We start from the raw sequence: 25465 nt of genomic DNA, 5'->3' as shown, positions 1-25465 counted from the left end.
AGATTTTTCAAACACAAACAGAGGTGACCCTCTAAAACGTACCAAACTCCAGGACCTAATTCAACATTTAGGGAAAAAAATATATTTATTTTCTTAAACACATAATTTATCTTAATTAAACCAAATTGCAAACTGAAAGACAACATGACTCCTCCTTGTTTAAACAAAACTATACACTGAATTTGTGTAAGAAAATTAATTTCAAAAGCTTCATTTTATACACGGCAGATATCTGAATCCCCAGCACCATCTTCCTCATGATGATTACGGGGAACACTGTCACTGCAGTTCATTATTCACCTTCAAGCAATCATGCTACCAACCATAACTACACTAATTCAGAAGGCCACACTGAAGTTTTGTTCTCTTGAAAATTATGCTCCGTACGAGTCACTAAGGACAACTAGCAATGGCAAAAGAATTTAAATATTAAAATAGTCACCCAACAACATATGTACTTGGACTTGGAGGCTGGCAAATTATGTAATTAATGTTAACAGAACAGCTTCAGAGAAGTTCGAGTTTAGCTTTTTGACAGGGAAGCCTAGCATGTTCTGAAATACCTCCCCCTTTCCTCACGACTCAAATGACTTTGTCTTCTTACAACCAAAGCTATTCCAACACTCTCTCCCCTTCTTAAGAGCAGAATTTTAAATGCTGTGGTCAAGGAAGCCCATCCACATAGCAAATAAAACCAAAACAACTATTTTTGCATCATTGCCATTATTTAGTATTAACTGTACTTGCAGATACTAACCTGCACTTCATCAGTGATCACTCAAAACAAGATTTACAAATTTGTGCTTTCACATCATGCATCTCATTGCAGAGGAGGGATACTTTCAGTCACCTTGGATGCAAAATGCCAGGCCATACTGTTCTAACCAGAGGCAATTTGCCCCAAACAAGTTTTAGGAAGAAAATATCGGCACATTTGTTACACTTCTGGTAGCCATTGTCAAGAGGACCTTCTACAGCATGAGGCAGAGGGCGAGAGGAAAAGCACAAGCATTTATCACTCCTCTTAAAATAGCATTTGAATGTCACCTTTAAAACCACACTCTTAAATCTCTTTAGTGCTCAGCTGGGATATTAACACTTATATTTCTAAATCACTTGAGGGTAAATTCCTACAAGCCACCTTCATGTCTCTTAATATCTATTTCTTTTGATTTCATTTTCTTTATTAAGCAAGAGCCATCTGTACTGCTTCCCACCTCAATCAGTTTACTAAAACACAGCATAAGAAAGCTCCAACAAAGCAAGGAGCCTCCTTCGCTGAAACAAGCTTTCAGCATTAGTCTGCTCCAGAGCAAGCCGTTCAGTCACGGTGAAGACCCCTCCAGTGATTTAAGATCACCCAAAGACTTCTGAGGCTGCACACTGCAGTCAGGAGCTGGCAAAGCTGAACACCATCATGTACAGAGGGCCTCTAATAGAGCAGTCGCTTTGCTGGGAAAGGCTAAGCAGCACAGTGCACAGCTACCCTGGGCAATATCAACCTCGAGCCAAGCTGAGGATCTTCCTTCCCCAGCCTACTTACACCCACAGAATTATGGACAGGAAGAATTTTCACTGATTTTATTACATGAATCAGCTGACAAGCTTCTGATAAAACTCAAGTGCTAGTCAGCCACCACCAACAGCCAACATCAGCAAACAGTAGTTAGGAATTGCTACTATACCCACAAACCCAAACTGAAATAATGTAAGGGTTTGGCTCAAACAAACACCTCCATTTTGCCCAGCTGGCTCCGTCCTGCTCTGCAGATCTGGACTCCGACCCATCACTTGCATGGAAGGAGATGTGCTATTGAACCCAGAACACGTCTGTTTTCCTGAGCACATGGCCTTTAAAAAGATAAGCAACCTCTAAGTTTATGCTACGCTTTGCACGCAAACAGATCTATCATTTAAATTAAGAGTGAAAATGCTGTTTGCCACTATTTATGATTTTAGCTCTGCATTTTTATCTGAAGTGCCAATTGATTTCATGCTTGTGCTGTTAATGCTAAAGCTATAAGGTTTGAAACATGGCATGAAAAAGTGTTTGAGAAGTTGCCTCCAAGTTGTGGTAGTATTTCTTCAGATTTAAGTTTGGCCTTGAATCTATGACCACAGTCATTTACAGTCAACTGCACTCTCACCAACCTTATTCTACTTCCCCAAACAAGAGTTGCACCTCTGATGTGATATATGACTTATATATACGGCACATGTTTAAGAATGCAAGACAGTAGCAGCTACAGCCTAATCAAAACAAATTAACCAACTTTTATTTAACCAATAAGTCAGCACTTGAAATTTCCTTGTAACTCTCCACCTTCTATGTTAATAGGACAAAAGTCTTCTTGATAATTAAGCAAGTCACGGGAGTCACAGCTTTACAATAAATTGCAGGCATTTATTTGCTTCTTTCACTACAAGCAATGTAATTTCTCTGCTTAAATCCTTTAGTCTGATCAAGGTTGTTTTTCAGTTGTTGTTACTGTTCTGCTTTTTTTCTATTTGAAAAAAAAAAGGCACAGACAAAATAAAACAAGGTTAGGTCCTTCATCAAAGAGTAATTCTAGCTAAGACATTCACTAAGCAGAAAGCAAGCATGCTAACATCAAGGCTGGACAAAGACTGACCATGATATATTGAAGCCTAAAGTTGTGGGTTTTTTTGCTTTTACAGCTTAAAAATACATATTTATGCATCATCTTCTCTACTACCCCATTTGCTACAACCAAGATACATTCATGAAACAATGAATATCTGAATTCTTAAACAAGCAGATTGCTGAATAAACGTGACTGTATGAAGAGATGGTGATTTTTTTCTAAACATAATCTTAACCAAACTCACAGACGTTGCTATAAAACTCTATACTTTTTCTGTTCCTGAACATGAAAGTTTGTACCGAGCAGACTGAACTCAAGAGTCAATGGATATATTTCCTTAATGCTGCCTAGACAACCTACTTCTGCTCAAAGCAATGGTATGATCCCAACCGCCAGGACAGTCGATTGCTTAACAACCCTGTTGTCTCAACAGACAAAGCTTAAGTTTACTCTAGTCCGCAACATTCCAGTCCTAAACAGCCAGACCTCCCATTTAAGTCGTAGTTAACCATTGCTCGACTTAGTATTTCAGAGTTCAGCAGCCTTGGGCAGCTCCCCACTTTTATGAGTGAAACAGAACTGGCTGCTGCATAAGCATAACCTGATGTAGCGCTGCAGACACTCAAACCTGAACTTCGTTAGCCTGGTTCCCAAAGCAGAAAGCAGCAGGTCCCGGCCCTCAAGAACAGGAAGCAGCAAGGGCAGCATACAGACGTGCCTGCCCTCCGCTAAGCCATCTGCACATTCTTCTGCTCAGAAGAGCTATTTGTAAATCAGCAGGTCCCTCTATGTCCTTCTACACAAGAGATTTAACACTATTTCTTGATAGCTATACAGCAAGTAAACCAAAAAAAAACAAACCAACAGAATGTGTAAAGGCTGCTAATACTGACTGCTCGAAGCTCTTCTTCCAAGTGAGATGTGTCATACGCAGCTGACATATACATGTATATGACACATACAGCTATCAGTTGATATCTCAGACAAAACTATAAGTACTTGACAGACACAAACAAAACAGTTTCTTATATAACGAAACTGTGCATCCATACAATACAATATGCACTGCAAATACCATGCTGCTTTGAAGAATTAGGCTAAAGAGACCTCTCAAGCTAAAAACAGAAGCCAAAGGTCATTTTAAGACTGAAGCCTCAAAAATGTAGGATTAAACATTAGGCTACTAAATCTGCATTTAAACAGTGCATATTTAAACTGCTTTTCAATACCACTAAGCTCCTCCTGGCTGCTAGGAGTAGTAATTTAAGTATTTGCCACATAGGAGTAGATGGCACACACGACAACAACCAAAGATACATTTTATGTTGGAGGAAATCATTCACCAAAAACTCCATAAACACCAGAAATATCCTGGTAAATTCACAAAAATTACGCCGAGAAATGACTGCTATAGAAGACAGCTGATGAGATTTCTACTTTTCAGCTCATCTACCGATGGAACAAGCAGCACTTCTGATGCCAGGACACTTAAGCAGGTGCCATACCATACGCATAGGAAGCATGCATAGTCTCCTGCTTATTTAATGCTTAGTTCTTGTTCTATCACAGACAACTCTTCATGCATAGTACATTCCTCCCGCATATAGATTATCCAAAAGAAAAAACAGATCTGTAAACTGATTACAATAAGATTTTTAACTGTAACTTCCAAAGAAACATGGTTATCTGAGTGCCTAAAAGACACTTCATATCTATCTGTAATGCTTTCCTATAATGCTTTTTTCTTTTAATGCCATAATACACTTCAGAAAGTACAGCTGTGTTAAAAATCAAGTCCATATAGCTTGTATCAGATCAAAGGATGGCAGGAATCTTGTTCCCCCCTGCCCTGGGAAAGGGAGAACGGACTTGTGAAGGTAAAAAGAATGAACTCACACGGTTCAGGAATATTCTTCTGCCTTCAGTGACAAGAGACAGCAAATACAATGTAAGTATTTCTGAAAAGTTTAATTTCAGATCTGTCTTAGTAAAATCCAGCTAATTAGCTCATTGCAGAAAACACATCCCTGCAGAAATTCACACTGGCAAATTTAAGGCAGTTAATATGTCCTGTTAAACCAACGAGGAGGGGGAGGTGGAATAAAAACCTCACATGCCTTTCCTCAGAAATCAGTTTTTGCATATGTGGAGTCACCTAAACACCACAAATGTTATTCAACAACATTTGGGGGGCAAGAAATCCATCAAACCTAAGTTTCCCACACAATCTTCAAGTAGAAACCAGATTGTGTTTTATTTCCCTAACACATCATGTACTTTGGCAAAGAACAGGCTTTTACAGAGGCAACTGAGGGCACAACAGCCTTAGAATATTTGGCAGCTCGCTGCTGTCAAGCAGCTGATGCGGGAATGACCAGCTAGAGTTCAGCCTGTGCCACACATTTGGAAACAATATCCTACGTCATTCAAGTTCACAGGAGCTTTGATACGAGAACCACAACGGCATCATCTAGGAGGAGGATGATGCAAACCCACCCAGCCTGGCTGTTACAACACACGCACTGGCGGCAAGCGACTTCTGCATTCACAGCGCCAGCTGGGCTGCGAGCGCTCCTCCTAACATGGGGCACTGCTAATTTTAAATCAGCACCTACAGCGTTAAGCAAGAAGCCACAAGCAAACGTGGTCTTTTCTTTCCAGAAGAAAAAGAGGAACGTGTTTATTCCTTTTGTTAGAAAAACCCAAGTGCATACTTTTAATTAGGTAATCAGAAGGGGGGAAAAATTTTGTTTTTACATATAAGTACATTACAAAGGGCAAGAGGGGGAGGAACAAGTCTAAGCCAGAAACACTTCAGTTTTTCGTGTTATGTGGCTTGGAATTTTAAGAGGCCTTTTTTGGTCATACGACCACCCTCTCTCCCAACATAAGTTTAAAATACAGATGGGAGAAGGAGGAGGTTTATCTAAAAATAGTCCTAGATAAGTAAGAGAAACAATTGCAGTCACAAAAATATGTCAGGAATACTTTTAAAAATACTCGATAGCCGCGTTATCTCGCAAATAGCCCTCTGAAGAGGAGCAGGGGCAGGTTTAGCATAACCCCGTGCTCGGCCTGGACGACATGCGAGCACAGGACGCCTGGACGCCAAGCACAGCCCATGCGATGTGTGTGATTTTTAAGCTTTAACCAGAGGGTGAAGCATCACTGGTGCTGAGTGCTCGGTCCCCGCTGCGGACATGGGCCATGGCGACGCGAGGACAGCAGGAACAAAAAGCCCGAGCGGGACCAGGGAGGAGGCGTCAGAGGGAAGCCATATATTGCTGCCATCAGTCACCACGAAATCTCCTAGCAATTACGTCCCCTTATAAAGCTGACACTAAACCAGCCGAGGATTCAAGAGGTGGGGCCAGCGGCGACCCGCTGAGGCACTGAAAAAACACCCGGCGCAACTGATGACTCTTGTTAAGGGCCGCGCTTTTTGTGCACCTACTGCAGTTGTCACTGATTAACCAACTGATCTGGCAATTTCCTACATTCTTTTGCATTTAAAAAGGATCTGAGGGCTGAGAGTCGTCCCCTTTCATATTCCAGGAGGAGCTGGAGACGGCAGCCAGGCCTGGCCAGGGCGCAGGGGCCCCGCTCCAGCCGCCCTCCTCCCCCCCACTTGAGCCTTGCAGCTGAAAATAATTTATCTGTTGGCTTTGCAAGAGCCCAGCATCTGCGATTGGGAGGGAAACGTATCCATCACGAGTAAACTTGAGCACAAAGACAGGCGGGGTGTCACAGGATACCGAGGGCCAGAGGTCACGGCAGCGAGCGGGAGGCTTTGCGCGGGCCGGGGCATGCCGCAGGCATGGCTGCCCCCGTCCTCTTCGGCGTGCAAAGCGGTGCAAAATGGCAGTGGTGGGACACGGTGACATCTCCGGGGTCAACGAAGCGCCCACACGGCCGCCATCACACAACAATAATGGGCAGGTGATGGAGGAGCAGGGCCCGCAGCCTTCCCCTTCGGCTGAGCGGTTGGAAGTGGCTCACGGTGTTTGGAGAGCTGGGAACTGTAAAAATTCATGAGGTGGATACGCGGCTGTTTCCCAGGGTTTCCGAACACGTGATTTTCAGTGAAATGTATTTTTTTAATCATGGACAGGTTTTAAACTTAATCATTATCCCAAAAGGCTATTTCCAGCTAGGGAATTATGAGCACTTTAAAGTAGCCAGACCCTATATTTTACTTTACCTGTTAAAAGGCCAATACAATCATGTTTCATTCATAGTTTATGAAGTCTGAAAAACCACTTGATGAAATTACAGTCTACCCATACCACACATGGTATATTTGTCCATGTATATTCTATAATCATTTCAATTTATGACTTGTACTTAAGAGTCATTTTCCTGTACATGTGTTCTTCATAAATACTGGTAGATCACAGTCTGCATTTGTACAGGAACCACATATCCACACTCATTTCTGTGAAGATAAATACACTTTATACATCCAAAGTGAAAAGCCAGAGTTTTCACAGAACTAAAGAGAACATATTTCAGGGTCGCAGAACAAAATGGTAGTTCTCCCTTACGCTCTTTACATGTGGCAAGATGAATCATCCTACATCTGAACTTAAGCCCTTACTCAGCATCCAGCACTGATGGTAATTTTTGCCCAATATATTTAGCACACTGCCTTGAACCTTTCGGCAAATAAAAAAATTATACACTACATTAGAAAAGGATTACAAGTTATCCTCCCCTCCCCAAAATAACATCAATGTTATATAAAGTAAATATTTTAAATGAAATCACACATGGCCTATTGGATTTTACAAGTCTTGCTTTTGGGTATGACAGGTCTTTTCACTAACAAACATAGCAATTCTGTATTTATGATATGCAATAGTCTATTTAAAAAGCAGTGTTAAATTATTTCATTAACTTGAAGTCAACCATAACCGGAAAGGGAACAAGGGGACAAGAAAAATAGTACACTGGACAGAATACATTTCAGGAACCTTTATTTACTGCCTGGACTGTTAAATAGGCCCACTGATTTCCCACAGAATATGGCAGCTGAGATACAGGACAAATACCTAAACACCTTCCACATCTGCTCTTAATTGGACTGCTCAAGTTTTTGCTTTTTAAAAAAGACAAAATAAAGAAAAATAAAAATAGGATGTTCTATTTGATAATCTTAAAGAAAGATATGCCAAAAAGGTGGTTTATTCTTGGCCTGTGGACTGGGAACATGCTCTTGTATATATATATATGAAGTTTGACTTTGTTTTTGAACATGATGCCTGCCTCAATGATGACCAGTGATTATTAAGGCCACACTATAAGTGACTATACCAAGTTATTTTCTGCAACAGAGAACATTGAAAAGAAAAGAGTTCAAAGCTCTCAACAGTTTCCTGTGTACAAGGCTAAGATACTAAAGAATAAAAACCTGCTACCTTCAAGTTCACATATTTCCTGGGCTCATTTACTTCATCTATATTTTACATTACAGTTCATAGGTGAGTATACAGACAGGGAAAAAGGTGCCTACACAGTATAAGCAATCCTGCCAGAAGTTATACATTGGAATGGGGACTGCCAGATCAATGCAATCAGGCATTGTGTCCAGCGTGGCTTTCCTTTCCAGGCAGAACTGAGCTAGAATGCTTGTCCTCTTTAAAAGCAGAGGAGATTCAAAATGAAGAGAATTAAATCTCCTTGTGCAGAACTTTAATAAGTCTCCAGTTTCTTCTTTACAAAGAAGAAAAACTAGGGTACTGTCGAATGTGTTGTTTAATTGAGACACACTTTTAAATGACTCCAGTGTATTTCTACTCAAAAAGCAAACATAAAAAAAAGCCTTCCGCGGGAAAAAATTGTCATATGAAGTTTTAGATCTATGCCACTTACTCCCCTTTTCATTGAGATTTTAAAGAACTTGGAAGTAGTCTGCAAGTCAAAGATAATTACTGATCCAGTCTCCAGAGCTATAGTCATTCAAGCTATTGCAAGCAGTAGAAGCAGCTGACATTCATCTACAACGCCCAACAGGAAAGTTCTTGAGCTACCTTCAATTCTCCACAAGCTTTTCAGAGACTGATGATGAGCATACAAGAGTAGTGCTGCGTATCTGCTCATGTATACAATGCAAAAGGAGATTTTTACTCATCTGAGAAACAAACTTGGAAATAGGTTCTGTTTCATGGAAGGTAGCTCCATCTCTCAAAAAGCAGGGCTAAACTCAAAACTGAAACCACCGTCTTTATCTTTACTGTTCTTAATGATTCACATTCCATTTAAATTAACCCTTTAAACTTATCAATCTTACTACATCATTTACAAAGGATTGTATATTTACAACACCTTTTAAAAATAAACGCATTCTCATAGTGTCCTCCCTTCAGCAAAAAAAAAAAAAAAAGACATTTTTTCTACTCATTAAAAACTTTCTGTGAGGTTAAAATTTAGTGTAGATTTTTTGTTTGTTTGTTTGTTTGTTTTTAAGTAGGAAAAGCACACAAATTAAAAGAGAGGGGTAAATATTCTAATTTTTTGGTCAACCTATTGAAGAAGTCTGAAAAGTCAGGAAAAGTCTGGTTGATAAAATTGTTTATAAAAACAATGCAAAAATACTTAAGCAGCAAAGATTATAGAACAACAGAATTCCAGACTCAATAATATCAGACAGCTAAAAACATATTCCTGACCTTACAAACTATGTAGAGAGAGAAATTAAAACAGGTACAAAGAATTTGAGATGGCAATGGTAAATAAAAATTCCAGCTTGATTTTCTCTCTACAGAAAGACTCCCTCAGAATACAACAGCCATCAAAAGACCAAAAGCATGAAACCCTCCGCTGTGTTTTACTTAAGATGCAAACAATAAATGGCATTATCATAGAATCCTTAGCACATCAGGAAGCAGCCTGTCTCTCTAAGTTAGTGTGCAAAGACTTGCATCACTCTGAACCCAATATACGGTGCACAGCTGAGGAAAAAAGCATGGATGAGGCTCTGCTAGAGATCAATTGATTCAGGGACCAATGGAAATGGTGGCTATGTTTATGCTGTATAAGCCGAAGCTATTTGGACCACCAGCTGAGATTCAGGTAACTGTTTCATTAATGATGCCTATAAAATAAAATCTAGTTCTAGTATCCCCCAGTTATATATACTATTTGACTGGCCATGAAAGTAAAGTATGTAGAATTACTTGAAAGGGATGATAAACTGCCTGCTGCCACTAATAAAACCTCCACAACGAGCTTTTCCAACCAACTTTTAACATCACCTTTTTAATTATTGTATCTGATGACAAAGCATCATCCGAAAACCTGAAGCACAGAAGATCATGATTCTTCCTTTCCTACCCTGCTTAGCACCTTAAATCCGGATGTACCCTCTGTGTTTTTCAGAGAACAACGATCTCAGAACTTAGTCTTGAAGTAGGATCAAGAGAGAAGATCACCTCAGGGGAAAAAAAAAAAAAATCACATGATATCTTCAACTGGAATTGCAGCTTCAGAGCAAAGCAAGCTGAAACATCTCACCTCAGTACCCCTTGGACACTGTATACCACTGCCAAGCTTGGATAAGAAGGTGTTGTTGAAAAAATTAGTAATAAATAAATAAAAATCAATGAAACTTCAGTATCTTATCACTATAAAATACATGAAGACTTAACCTGATAGACTGACCTCATACCACCTCGATACAGGTTTTGTAAAACTGTTAATGGAGCTCTTGTTCAGAGTTCCCTCAAAACCAGTTCTCATTTCACTGTGTAATGGATGCTAACAGAGGATGATGCATCACCAACTGAACCTACCATCTCCATAGCACCCAACACAGCTTTGCTCACTACTCAAAAAATAAAATAAAATAAAATTAAGCACAGGGGTTACTGGGACCAGCTTACTACAGAGATGTCTGCAATGCATTAGCAATAGCAATAGCTGTCAGTCAGATTTGTGCCCAAGGGTTGCATGAGGATGGTTCTGAGCATCCAGGTAAGCTAGCTGCCACCTTGCCTTTGTAAAACACCTCCCACTAGTCAGCCATGCCTCTCACTGCAAGCTTGGGTGAGAGCAGAGGCTGCTTTCTCAACTTTCTCAAAAGCTGCTGATATCAAAAACTTCAAAAAAGTAACTTTCAAGGGGCAGGCTAAGTGAAGGTTTTGTGGAACAAATTCCAAACCTTAGTCCTGAATATATTTCAGGACTAATATAAATATATTTCAGGACTATTTCTGAATATAATATTTTCATTGAATAGTTAGTAAAGCATTAAGTTAAAAAAGCAACACTTCATGTTCAATATCTGTCTGCTTAAAAGGGGAAAATCCCTTAATTCTTTAGGGACCTCAAGATTGTAAGCAGCGTCAGATACAGGAGGGATGATTCAATTTCTTCACAACATTACGATACTCTACCAAGAAACAGGCTAACTCACTTTTTCTGTTTACGATAAACACATAATTCAGCTCAGTTCATTTAAACCAGGAGAGTCAGCTCCGTGCTATCAGCCTCGTCCACAAATTGCCCTTGTTGACAATCTAGGAATTTAAGATTATTGATATAGCCATGACATACCACTTTACCTGAAGATGTATAGTTAATTTTTCATGCCTCATAACCATTCCTCTATGTCTTCTTCACAACAAGGACAAAACTGAGCCTCCTCTCACACCTTCTAAACACTGAATGAAGTAATGTCATCAAAACTGTAGTGAATTTACAGCTCAGGTCCAGAGCAGCACCGTAAAAGCCTTTTTTCCAGAGCTGAAGCCAACCAAAACAAGTTTAAAGACAGGGTTTTGTTCGAGAAGCAAGGAGAAAATATACATCAACAAAGCAGCGATGCAAGGGACATCTACAAGATAGAAATCTATGTAGCGCCTCTATTTCAAAGCTACGACGGCAATATAGTCCAATCAGTTATACTGCCGCTTTTTAATTTTGTTAGGAAAGCAGCGTCCATCTGTTATTTCACAAAAGACATACCGCCTTTTATGACAACTGTTACAAATGAAGCAGGGTTACAGAACACACTCCAAAATCTTTTTTTACAGTTTTGAGAACTAGACTGAAGATGTCAATGTATATCAAACTTTACACCGAAGCCATGACTACACAAGCTTCCCCTACTTGTTTTGGACCTAGACATCCAAAGCTTTGACTAAATTCAAACCCAGATAACTAATAATTCAGTTTCTCATTTCTGCTGTGTCATACAGTAGCTAATTAATCTGAGAGCTTGCTAGCTAGCCAGACTAGCATACCAAATAACCTAACTCTTACACCATCAGTAGACGCTCACTCCACTGTGTATTGTTCCTAAACTTAAAAAAAAAATAATAAAATTAATCACAAATTGGCTTCTCTTTGACCCTGATTTTGTACATTCACTAATAACGCATAAGATGTGGTGGGAAGGGAGGAAGTTTTTTCCCAAAACATTGCACAGCCCCTTACCTGACATCTCCAGATCCACTGTCATTGCTGAGCTGAACTGCTAAGCTGTTAGCAACATGGTAGCTGCTCCAGACCGAGCACACAACTCAGATGCTGAGTCACACAACTGACACCCATCAATAAAACCACTCCTGTGTCACTGAGTCCTCTCCTCTTCAGTCACCCTTCCCTTCACTCCACATTTTACAGGAAGGCAACACATCTCATGGGCACAGAGCTTCTTTTCACTCTGCCCAGAGCAATGTGCAACAGCAGCAGGGACAGCCATGCACCTGCACAGGAAACCATCCGGAGGTATATTACACCTCCGATAACGTAGTACATCCATTCTCCCAAAAGGCAAGCAGTTGCTCATATCAGCAACTCCCTAATATGTTATTTCTCCATTATCGATTTCCATCAGCATCAGGCTAACAAATGCATGATCCCCAGCTAGACAGAAATCAGCGAGTTACACGTACCGTGTTAGCTGGTACTGGGGAGGGCTAATTTGAGGACTACGTAGAAACCTTGCTTTCAGGAGAATGAGCATTAGCACTTTTAATGCGCTCGGGGATTTCAAGTTGAATGTAAGAATCGCTTAAAAAAAAAAAATCACTTTACAGTAATTTTCAACTGGTTGCCTAACACCCACCACCTAAGTGACTATCATCAAAACACAACCACAACACTGGGGATGAATTAATATTAAAAAGCTTCAGTGAGATCACAGAAGTCCTCAACAAAGGCAGCCCAAGCTGTCAGAGCACACTTCTCCCACACGAGGAGAAGCAGCGAGGTTGTAGAAACAAAAAGCTTCACTCTGTTACAGAAACGGGTGCATTCCTCATTTCCACACATCATTCTGAAACCCAAACCAATTTGCCTGTGCCTAAACAGACTGAAAAAGCCTACAAGGAGTGCTTCCAAAAGGAACAAGATGAAATCATGAGAAAAAGGGAACCCGCTCACTTACTCGGCCAACTTGAGAAGCGAGGGACCACGATCTGACACTGATGTACTTCGGCAGGGATAATTATCTCGGTTTTGCAGGGCTTCTGCGCACCGGGAAGCCCGGCCAAAGCCCAGCACCCCTCCCAGGCGGGGCAGCTGCCATGCACGACAGGCCTCCAGCATTGCTGACACAACTGAGATAAGGAAGTACGGTCACTCTGAAGAAGCAAAATCACACCTAGCAATGTTTTCAGATATCAGATGTGTGCTAGCGGCCAAGTTTCTGGGAGGGAAGGAGAAGAATGCGAGCCATTTTCTCAAAACCCACAACCCCTGCTTCCCCAGGTCAGCAGGGTGTCTGGTCCTTCGACACGTTGCTCAGCCCGGCAGATGAAGGAAACAGCCGCACCAGCAGGCCCCATAACAGATGGAAACCAGAGCAGCTGAGGAGAAGGGAAACGTCTGTGTGGCGCTGGGCGGAGGGGGGGCACGAAGCCCAGCCCTGCTGCCCAGCTCTCAAGCTGTGTGCAGGCACCGCCAGCAGCTCTGCTCAGGGGAAGGTGGACGATGGCAGTACGTGGCCGGGTGCCTCCCAGCTTCCCCGCTCAGGGGATGGGCACGGAAACGCAGAGCCACATGGAAACGGACCTGTGAGCACTGGGTGCAAGCTCCTTGAGGGCAGCAGAGGGAAAGGAGCTTGGTGTTTGTTTTCTTGGTGAGAAATACAGCAGATAAAGAACCAATGGCTCGAGAAAGCCTAGAATGGAAATGGTGAGGAAGGAGACAAAAACTATGCATGTGTACTGGAGAAGTGGATAAGGAAACAGAAGATGGATTAAAATGAAAACTTACCAAAGTTCAAAGGATGCTTTTTTTTTTTTTTTTAGTAAGAAGTATTATAGTACCAAAATGTCACAGAAATAGTTCTGAGGAGGAAGAAATGCAAACAGAGACAGGGGAGGAAGGATAAAAATTGAAGGAAAAAACTGACATATGGTACAATTATTCCACTGCAGTTTAGATTCACAGCTTTACAACACCTGCACTGTTAATAACCATATTATGTCATACATGATGTCACCAGTATTTCCTTTCTCAACTTAGTTAGCTATTAGGGGAAAACATCTAGCGTGGGTTTCCACAGTCTTGGAAAGACAAATGACTGTCCAAGATGAAGATGCACGCCCCATGGCATCGCCTGGAAGGTAGCCTACACCGAGTCCCCAGGTGAGGCAAACAGGCAGTGGGGTGGATGGCTTTTTCCCCCCCATTTGTTTCCTTTAATCCTGGATGGAAACATATCCTGCAATCCTTTCAACCCCTCAAGTCAGGAGACAACTAAACTGATCAATGTGTAAGACGGAAGTCCTCATATCAGAGCACCAGATTACAGTGTTAACCTAGATAATGCAAACAAGGTCACCCAATGCTTGCAAAAGGCACACAGAAATACTCCATTATATACATGTAAAACTGTTCCTTACCTGACCTGCCTTGCAGAATTAGACTTTGAACACTGATTATCAGCAGCTGTAAGCAAGCGCAGAACTGACATGGCAGCAGAAAGTTTTCAGGACAATTTTTCCTCCTCGCTTATTTCTGTTCCTAACCACAAACAAGATACCTTCATTCATCTGCCTACCCCAAACACCTTGATCCAACCATCAGCTGCCACCAGAAGCTGCACCACCACGAGGGCAGCAGAGCAGCAATGACAGCACCAGGGGAGAAGCAAGAGCAGGATGGCTGTGCTCCAGCAGCACAACCCCATGGACTCGCTTAGGGCTATACCACCCAAACTGCCCTCACGTCACGGCCAGGTGGTTCGACAACCAAACTTGTAAACCATGGCAGTAAAACAAGCCAGGCATTTGGTGTATGGGAAGAACACGAGAAACCAGCATCTGCTGCTGTGACTTCCAGAAGAAAAAAAAAAAGAAAAAAAAGGAATTCTAATTTGATCAAATATGTGAAAAAATATTTTGCACTTAACTGATCATCCATGCAATCAAATCAACACTGAATGCTACTCCAAGCAAGGAAAATCTTGCAGCTACCACTCCTGCCGGCTGGAAGGGAAGATTGCTGACTTTGAGTTATTTCAAACCAACGTAAAACTCCAGTGAAGGATGTGCAAATATTCTGGGATCTGGCATTAAACTTTCCTTTGGACAAGAAATGTTATATCTCAGCGTGATTTAGGAAAATAAAGGCCATTTGTGAACACTAAGGCTATTTGTCATGAGACTCAAAGAACAGGTTTTAGTTAAGGCCTTCCAAAAGCAATTAATTCATGGTGCTCAGAGGACTACCTCCAGCAGTTCAATCCAAGCACATGCACAGTCCCTTAAGAAATGGCTGTTTTGGATAAACACGCTACTTTAAGGGAGAATATTTCATCTATATCCATCCCATATCGAGGAAGCCCTCTAAGCAGAGAGGTAAAACTTTCTTAGATTTCTCCTAACGCTTCCCTTGATCACTTCGTACTTGTCTGCAGTCTTCCCTAAGTCCCTGTATTAAAAGTCCATTAGCATAAGATTGGGTTTTACATATTCTTAACAAAAAAAAAAAAAAAAAAAAAAAGACATACCCCAAGAATTTTTAAATATTTCCCCCTATTTAAAACACTTTTGTTCCAAGAGCTGACCATTACAGACTATTTTCTAGATATGGCAGGACAAATTCCTTCCTGTCTGAGAGTTTCCATGGTAATAAAAGTCCCCTTTAAACACATTCACGGTGGTTTGGGCAGGCCAAACAGGCAGCCTTTGTACTGAAAAGCTCCCTCTTTGTACTCCTCTGTGCTGATCCTGCACAAACTACCGTAAAAGTGTATTTTAGTGGAGGCAGAGTAAAACTAAGGCTCCCATCAGTTTCACACGATAACTGTTTATTCCACAGCGCAGACACAACCCTCTGGAAGATTCCCTTCCCAAAGAATTTCAAGTGGTTGGAGAAAGCCAGCGACAGGACAGCCTATGGCACATTTCAAGCAGACCCAGCCCAAGCAATTTTGCCACTTAGGCTATTAAAAAAAAAAAAAAAAAAAAGATGAAGTGAAATGACAAGCCTCCCTTTCTCTTCCCCTGCTCCCCCTCACGCAGCCCCATATCCGTTAGGAGATGGCACATTCACACCACTGCACGCGCCCCTAGCTCAATGGGGGCAGAATTAATTGGGACCTCTGGTCCAACATACAGACCTGTCACGGGAAGGGACTCGGAGAATGACCTGATAGGTGCTTTAATGTGCCATTTTGGGGAAAAAAAAAAAAAACAGAAACAAAAATTGTTTTTAGGGATGTTCAACAACGAGACCCCTTGAAATTTCTACCTGTTTACATCTGTACTCCTTTGAGCACCAGAACAAATTTTGACACACCTAAATCTTGCTACAAAAGGAGCATTTTTGTGTTTTAAGTTTACTTTTCAGTAAATCTCACAGTATTTTAGATTTAGAAAAACTTTTACCAGTATCACTACAGCAGACCTACTATTGAAACTGGACCACCTCTACAAGCAACAGATTCTCTTAAAGAATTAAGTCACTAAGCATAAACACACAACTTTAATACACTAAGAATATCTCAGCTGTCCTTTAGATTTTTCTTTTGTTAGCTTTTGAAAATCTGTATGCAGATTTTATTTTAGATAAAAAGCCTGTACTTCCTGATGGAGTTTGTTCGCTATTGTTCAAGTGGTGTAGCTTCAGACATCTCTGTAAGACTCTTAAGTGCAGCTCAGTTCCCAAGCCAATCTTTCTCTGCTGATAATAAAATAAGGCAGAGAAAACCTTAGGCATTTAACTTTCAGTGAGTTTTTCCTCAGTGCTACACTTAAAATTCAGGCTTTTTTTTTTCCACCTCACCTAGCACAACTTTCAGCTCAGCACATGCAGTCTCTCTGGTCTCAGCCATTGAGAAACACATGAAGACAGACATAAAATCAAGTAGGAAATGCTGAGAGATCAACATACTGCTTTATCTCTCTCACCTCAAACGTTTTAAAATATCCCCACACACAGATACACACACCCCCTTCCTCACCCACCCCCCGTATATCCCGTTTCCCCTTGGGTGCCTCCGGCCCCGAGAGGTCCGATCTTGATTGAAGAGCCTCTTTGCCTCCCAAGAATTGAACCAGTTTGTATGGAAAGCATTACCCAGATGACTGAAAAATCAGCCTTGTGATCACTTTCACAAGCAAAAGAATGAAAATGCCCGATCTTTGTCAGATCTAATTTAGAGGCATTTAACTTTCCTTTTTGGCGATAGAGGAAACAGCCCGGTAATAGCAGCAAGCTTGAAATTGCGGGAGGCAGTCCAGTAACATGTAAGACAAACAGACTGCGTAGAAAGAGGTTTGAGAAAGGCATGTTGTACAGAACTCTTTGGACCCCATAAAAACCAGCTATAGCTGTAATTGCCTGGAGAAGCTTTTTGGCAGGCAGATTTTAAGAGGACGGAGCAGGTACAGAAACTCAGAAGACACCAAAGGAGTCATGAAAAGCCTCTCAAAAGAAGAAGCCTAGTAGCTGACTACTTGCAACTGAAAAAAATAAATAAATATGTTTTTGCTCAGGCAATAGCTAACAGCCTTTTTTTTTTTAATAGAAAATTTCAGGAAAAGAAACTGAACAGAATTTGTTTTGGTTGCCAGCAAAACCTGGTCTATCGCTTTCGTTGAAACTAGTCCAATTTAAACAAACATCAATACAACATCCCACATTTCTCATGCTAACAAATCTTATTAAGACTACTTTCCACAAACACACGGCACTGCTCAGTTATTAACAAATAAAATTTCTTACACGCTCCTTAAGGAGTATTTATAGTAAATCCATCTACTTCAGCAAGCTAGCTATGCATCTATCTCCTTAAACAGATGCAACTTGTTAGGTGATTTTCGCTGTAGGTTGCAATATTTTTGAGTATGTTTAAATTGCCCTCAAATTATGCTTTATCAAGCTATCATGCTGATTGCAAGATAACTGAATATAATCAGAAAAGGGTAAACGGTAGCCTCCATTTCTTATGCATCCACTTCTTAAAATCAGTCATCATACGACGGAGATTTCATTACCACCCTGTTCTGACAGAAACCAATATTAATTATTATTTGAATTAACCTTTGAGCCATAGTTTTCATCAGTACTCTGTAAAGACATGGACAATTTCTAATTACATTCTACCCTCATTATAAGTCACTAGGCTGTAAAGCTGTATCTGACAAGACTGCTATACTTGGCCTTGAAATGCTTTGGACTTCACTATAAATCTTTCAGAAACACCTAAGAACTCATTGAACACAAGAGCTATCACACAGGATGCTTCTCCAACAATTTAGAAGTATTTTTAAAGGGATACTGACCGTGATATCACAGAACTGCAATACTTTTGCTGAAGGAAAATAAACTACTGGGGGCTTTATCACTCAACCTCATTAAATAGGTGATCTTTTACCTAAACTTGTGTAGAGTGTACCTACTCAGTCTACCGAGTGCAATTATGCAGTGATTATCAGCTGAATCTCAATTATACCCAGCATATAAGGAAAAAATGGTGAGTTAGAGACTGACAGACAAAAATCTGATTCTAAAGCCTAGGGCAATATTTGTAGGGCAATATCATAGGCTATGTTTATTATAGCCCAGAGAAAGAAAACGTATCCACTAAAGAATTAGTAGTTCTGTAGTAGGAAACGTGAATTTTTAAGGGTCATAGATGAAGAACAGCCATTAATCAATATACAAAGATTAGTGCAAGAGGGCATTTTTTTCTTCTGTAATTTTTCTGCTTTACCTCACACAATCACGTCACTGCAGTCAGTTAGATAGCCAACAAAAAGTGAAATATATAAAAGTGAAATATATGGACACAGGGAAAGCAAACGCCATTCTGGAGAGCACATTTCTATCTTTGACTATGCCAAATCTCTTGAATGAGCAAGTTAAACTTCTAAATGAGTTGCCTCATTTTTGCAACTTCACAAAGCTCACGTCTATGACTAACTCCAAATGCTCAATATCTAAGCAGAAGGTGGTTTTATTTGAAAGAATACCAGAGGCCAGGATCTATCAAGTTTCAAAACCAGAACTTGACTTAGCCGCTGACTCCAGACATATTTCAAGATAACAGGAACATATTTCAAGATATCATTTTTAACCTTCTACTACTGAAAATACTTATATCTTAAAACAGAAGCCTCAATGTGAAATTAGTTTAATACCAGTGGATGACATTTCACATTACAGAAACCAACTCGGACTATCTAAGATGCACAATAGAGTTTTAATTCTATTCATTTGCAAAAATAAAAAAAAAATCTTTTCTTTACAGGTCACTTTTACAGATGCTGTTAATCATACAGATGATCTAAATTACAAATGTCACAAAGATTTTAACAAAATATTATATGACTTAAGGAAACCAATACAAAATTTGGAGTTAACGCAGGAGACACTAGTTGTGCATGAAATTAAACATACTATAGTTAACGCAGAACAGTTTTGTAATCACACAAGGTAAATGATGGTCTATGGCAAGAATACCTAGATAAAACCAGACTTATCACGAGACAGAAGACGCTAACAATTTTTAGATCTCTTGATTTTGGGGAAAGGCCAGAGACAATGAAATGGACTTCAGTCTTTGAAAATGTAAGGTGTTTGTAAGGTCAGCGTCACTAGTATTGCCAGCCCTAAAAGTGCATCTACTTTAACATAGGAATTGAGCTTTTTCTTCCAAGCCAGGTCTCCAAGGTCACTATCTTAAATTATACCTCATATTCTTAAACCATCCAGAACATTTGCTTTAAGCCCCTGACTTGTACACCTCCTTCCCTCCCCCCTAAAAAACAAACAAACAAAAAACAAGAATCACGCAAGAATTGGCCATATTGGTGTGTTGATTTTGTTTTCTTTTCTCTTTTTCCTTGAAATTGCATGTTTTTCAGAAGTTATTCCAAATTTGCATCATTTCTGTATTACAGTAACACCTAGCTGAATATTCAGATAAGCATCTATCTTTTACTATACATTAAGCGGCTGGATTATTCTTCTGTTTCTCCAGCTAAAAACTGCCAAGTGGTACTTGGACTGTCTCTTATGTAGATGGGTAAAAGGAGAAGAAGAGAGGAAGGAGAACAGCAGCCATCTCAACCACGTGAAATCTGTGCCAAAACGGAAACAACCAATTTATTTCCTTCCACTAACCCTTACCTATCTCAATAAGAAAATTAGGCTAAGTGATGAGCAAATGTAAATCACTCTGGGCTCCAATCATGTCTGCCTGATTCATATCAATAATTACATGGGAGGGAAGGAGGCATCAGAACCACTGTACAGTATTTAGCCCTTATGAAGAGTTTTAAACATGTTCCACACAAGATTTCCAAAATCTTGCTGATTTAGGTAACTCGAAGAGCCCTATCCTCCTGTTAAACTTCAGGGTAGACCAGAAGGAACAAATATGCATATAAGCTTATGAAAAAGAGAAAACTGACAACTTGCTGTCAGAGTCAGTTTTGATTTTATCCTACAACAAAAACTACATTGTGATGCAGTTCTAACACTCTACAGATCCTTTAACACGAAGATGTGGAGCTTACAGTATGTGATTTCATGCCTCCCATTGCCAAACGTGCCTCTTCTGAGTACAAATGAGAGGAAATGAGAGGATGCTGACACCAAACTAATCTGAAAGAATTCTCTGGCCCACAGAAAGGTTCTCCTGCCTTTAAGCTTGATCTCTTTTACAACATTCAACCTTAAAAAGCTGAGCTTCAAAAATAGTTCAGAACAGAACAACCTAACATACAATTGCCTCAGTTTTCAGCAATTCAAAGTTACAATTTAATAAGTAACTGTCAGTAATTGCCACCCAGCTACTTTGTTAAGGACTTATATGCTGCCAGCCCGAAAAGACAGTGCCCTATGGATGGGGAGAAACAAAAGTGATCCACGCCTTTACCAAGGAGCACAGAGGCAGATACCTGCAGTCCATAATCTGGTTGCACGAACAAGACTAAGGCTTGCTTCCTCCTCCCGGTGCCACTTTCAAAATCCCATGTGTGAGGGGGGATGGGGACGAGGAGGTCAGGGGAGGAAATGACAGCACCACAGCACCTCGTTTTGTTTATTGTCTATTTATAGACCATGACGAAATTTTCTCGAACTGTCTTCATGCTTTTTTTTTTTTTTTTTTTTTTTTTTTACATATCAGATTTGCTACTGTCACTTTTAAACTAGCCCGTAAGCAATGCCTTCTAAGAAATAGGCCTGTAAAACCCCTATCCCACTTGAACTCAGGCACTATGTGCCTGTGATAGCCTGTGATCTTCCGTAGCAGAGAAGCATCGCACTAATGCAAAGCAACAAGGCAGCTTTTTTTTCTCCACGTTTCTCCTCTGCTCCTCATGGAAGCTACTTAGGAGGAGAACAGAATGCATTAGTTTGGGGAGAGACGCACAAAGGACACCACTCGCTCCTTCCCCCATCAAACACCACCTAAGAGATTTACCACCTCACGACACGCTGCTTTTCATCGCATCCATGCTGGATCAGGTTCGAACCTCCTTACTTCAAGTCGTGTTACCAACCTTTACTGTGCCATCAGACAAAAAAACACCCCTCTGCTTTCTGCCAGGTTCTCTGCCAGCATTATTTTAGCCACACACACAAAAAATAACCCTCCTAAAATTCCTTTCAGTTCTTCCTTCAACCAAAACCCTACACTTCTACACAGAGTTTCTTTCCCTGTCACCCTCTACAAACCCAAACTGGCCTGTAAGCACGTTAATTTCAATTTAACTTTTTTTTTTTTTTTTTTTTTTTTTTAAAGAAGTAAACAAAACCGGCCAATGAGCTTATCTTGTACATATGGCACGCTATCTAGGAGCTGAGGGAGATTTCATGGGAAAGTTTAAAAATTAACTTATCAAAGTGCAACCATGACTCCTCCACAACTGGAATGGGCACAGGCCCTTCATGACACCTGTGCTCCTGGCAGGAACCAGAAGCATTTTGCAGATCTCTCTTGAAATTTCATTTCTTCCTGTTACAAACTCACGATCGAGCATCCATTTTGAAACGAGTGGTCCTTCGTTATAAAATCAATGTGTCTGGGGTCTCAAACAGTTCACAATCTTGACAGAGCAAACATTTTTTTCCATTACCGAAGTGCAAAACTCCCCCAAATTACTTGTTTATTAAGTACTGAGTGCACACGTATTTCAGGCTACTTTGGAGGTCTAAGTAACTTTCAAGATAGCCCCTTCTCTAACAGAAATTAACAAATGCAACACAGAATAATAAGCAAAGCAATATAACCCTCAAAAACCAAACAAAACACAAAACAGCTATTATTTCTGCAAAGTTTTTTCTAAATACAGCAGTCACATATCTATACATGAATAAACTCTCACTGTTCCATCAGCGCTTCAAACACCAAAGGTTTTTATACAGAGTGGTACTGTAACTTGTCACATACTGTGATAAAACAGAGAGACCTCAGTGCTAAGCAATTAAATAATAAACTACACTGGAGTTTTTCACATAGGAAGCTAAGAAGAAAAAAAAAATCAAAGTTATGGGTCCCATGATAACTACAGCTTGATTGTAATACTGTTTTATACTGCATATTTAGACAAATGCATCAATTTACAATTGATGGGGAATTACCATTGAAGGACACAGTCACATACTTTGTCTCACTCTTAAATAAATCAGCAGCATTCAGAATAAATTTCCATGCTACTTGTACAAGTTGGTAAGGTGGCTGATTTGATGGCAAGAAAAAAAAAAAAAAAAAAAAAAAAAAAAAACAGGTTTAAAGCAAATTAAACCATACTTCTCTAACAACTTCTCTGAAGTTATGGTGAAGTACACAGGGCTACACTGCAGCATTTGAACTAGATTATGGACTATTTCAACATCCAACAAATTATATTACATTCAGATTTGTCCATGTCACATTTGACTTGACTGTAGCATGACTCACAGCCACCACTAATGAAATCCATTAAATATATATTTAAGCTTAGCATTCCTGAAAAGAAACAGCAACAAGAATGTATTATTGGAGTGCTTGCTTTGAAAGAGAAAAACGTATGCAAATCAGAAAGCTTGGTAGGAGAACCAAAATGATGCAGTTGGACAAAATGTTTAAAGACAACAGACAAGAAATAAAAATGCAGAGACACAAGAAAGAGAAAACAAAACAAAACAGAATCACAGAATCACAGAATTTCTAGGTTGGAAGAGACCTCAAGGTCATCGAGTCCAACCTCCAACCTAACACTAACAGCCCTCCACTAAACCATATCCCTAAGCTCTACATCTAAGCGTCTTTTGAAGACTTCCAGGGATGGTGACTCCACCACTTCCCTGGGCAGCCTGTTCCAATGCCTCACAACCCTTTCTGTAAAGAAGTTCTTCCTAACATCTAACCTAAAACTCCCCTGGCTCAACTTAAGCCCATTCCCCCTCGTCCTGTCACCAGGCACGTGGGAGAACAGACCAACCCCCACCTCGCTACAGCCTCCCTTGAGGTACCTAAAAAGAGCGATAAGGTCACCCCTGAGCCTCCTCTTCTCCAGGCTGAACAAGCCCAGCTCCCCCAAAACTAATCACATTGAAACCAGAAGCTGGGGAGATCATCCGAAGAACATTTACCATAAAGAGGTGAAAAACAACAACAACAACAAAACTAGCAAGTAAAATCATAAACAAAAAGTACACGCATAAAGGGGCAAGGTAATAAAAGGTCCCTTCACACATTCCAGGTACACAAAGCCTCCTAGAGAACCCACTGGGTTAACATATAGCCAAGATATGAAGGAAATACTGAGAAAACGAACAAAATTTGAAGCGTTTTTTTTTGCATTCACTGTCCCTGGACAGACTAAGGGAAGCTTCTACCTTGGAATTTTTCCTCCTAGAAAGCCTCAAAGGTAGTTTTGGATCAAATTAAAGCAGACAGTAACAAGTTCCCAAAAGATGGTATTCACCCAAGAGTTCTGACAAGCACAAGGATAGAGAACAGCTTGTCTATTCACCATACCATGTAACACCTTGGTGTCAAACCCTGCTTTCACGTTTTGCAACGTGGTCTCGCCTTCAGGTGGTCAAGAACCACAGACCAGCAGGCCAATGTCTCAGTGCAGTGAATAAGGAGAAGATACATACATCTTCTTTTATGTATAAGAAACATAGGTGGGCATATAGATATACAGACCACAAAAGTGATGTTGATACCTTCCCATGGCAAAGTTCTCTCTTACTACTAATACTTATTTTGATCACCTGTCAATTGCTTCAAGGAATTCATCTGAGCTCAGTTGGATGCTCAAACTACACGCTAACTTCAGAACAACAGACCTCCACCAAAACATTTTAAACTAGGCTACAGCAGTGAAAGAGGAAAGATCTGCAAATGCATAAGCCAGTGGTTCAAACCAGGAAAATAAAAAGTTAGGAAAGATCTGGAAAAGAGTCAGCTGAGCTATGATGAGACCCACGCTGTTTAGCATGCACATAAATGATCAATAGATGAGCCTTAAAGTAAGTTTGCTGATAATAGCAATGAGTTCAATTTGCTAAGAATGAAAATCAAATGCAGGAAGCAGCAGATCTTCATCACACCCAGCAAAGGTGAAATAAAATGCAGATGAGAGTCAGTGTGGGTAAACAGCATGCAACGCACCTGAGAAAACACAGCCTGGCTGCTTTACATGCACTGCACCGAGCTCAGACCCAACTGCCTCATACTCAAGACAGGGACCTGGGAGCTAGAACAGATAGATCTAGGAAGACAATACCTGTCAGGAGAGTAAACTGGAGTCTAAGAACACTGAACACTAAGAGTATGTCAGGAAAAAATAAAAAAAAAAAAAAGTGGAGGGAGAATTGTAGCAGAGAAGATCATTAAGTTACTGCCCAAGTCTGCAAGGTACCCATGTCATCCTGCAGCTCATGTTTGCTCTGCCCACCTCCACTTCAGCAGTGAAATGAGCAACGTGGGTGACACGCATGTGATACCCTCCATTCTCCAGCCCAGAGAAGGGACAGCTGGGGAGAGAGTAGGAGGCAGCCTACAAAACCACGAGCGGCATAGAGCAGGTAAGTAGTGAACCATTGTTCCCTTTCTCTTAACAAGGAAACTAGAGAACATCAAACAAAACTAGCAGGTGGTAGGTTCAAAATAAAACAAATAAAAGGAAGCAGTTCTTCATACAATGTGTACTTAAGCTGCAGAACTCATTGCCACGGTCCCCAATGGAAGCTAAGAGCTTACGCAGACCGAAAAAGACTAGACGAATTCATGCAAGAAAAATTCATTAAGCATTACCCATCACTTTTTCCGAGGAAATTCTGAGCTGCAAAGCTGGGGGGGCTACAGGGCTCGCTCTGTTTCTCAAGAGCCTCCACCCTACTAAGCAGGACTCGGGATGAGACAGACCCCCAGTATGGCTGGGACAGCTGCTCCCGAA

At 40.6% G+C, this 25465-nt stretch overlaps 1 protein-coding gene across 5 annotated transcripts in view; it reads right to left on the bottom strand.

Annotated features, from left to right (window-relative positions):
• The window catches only part of CHD7 (chromodomain helicase DNA binding protein 7), a 128886-nt gene that overhangs the window by 88573 nt on the left and 14848 nt on the right, over positions 1–25465 (bottom strand). The window lies entirely within an intron of this gene.

This window comes from Aythya ferina (genome assembly GCF_964211825.1).
Source record: "Aythya ferina genome assembly, chromosome: 2".
NCBI lineage: Eukaryota > Metazoa > Chordata > Aves > Anseriformes > Anatidae > Aythya > Aythya ferina.
The sequence above is the reverse complement of the archived record's forward strand: the minus strand, read 5'-3'. Positions and strand labels throughout refer to the sequence as shown.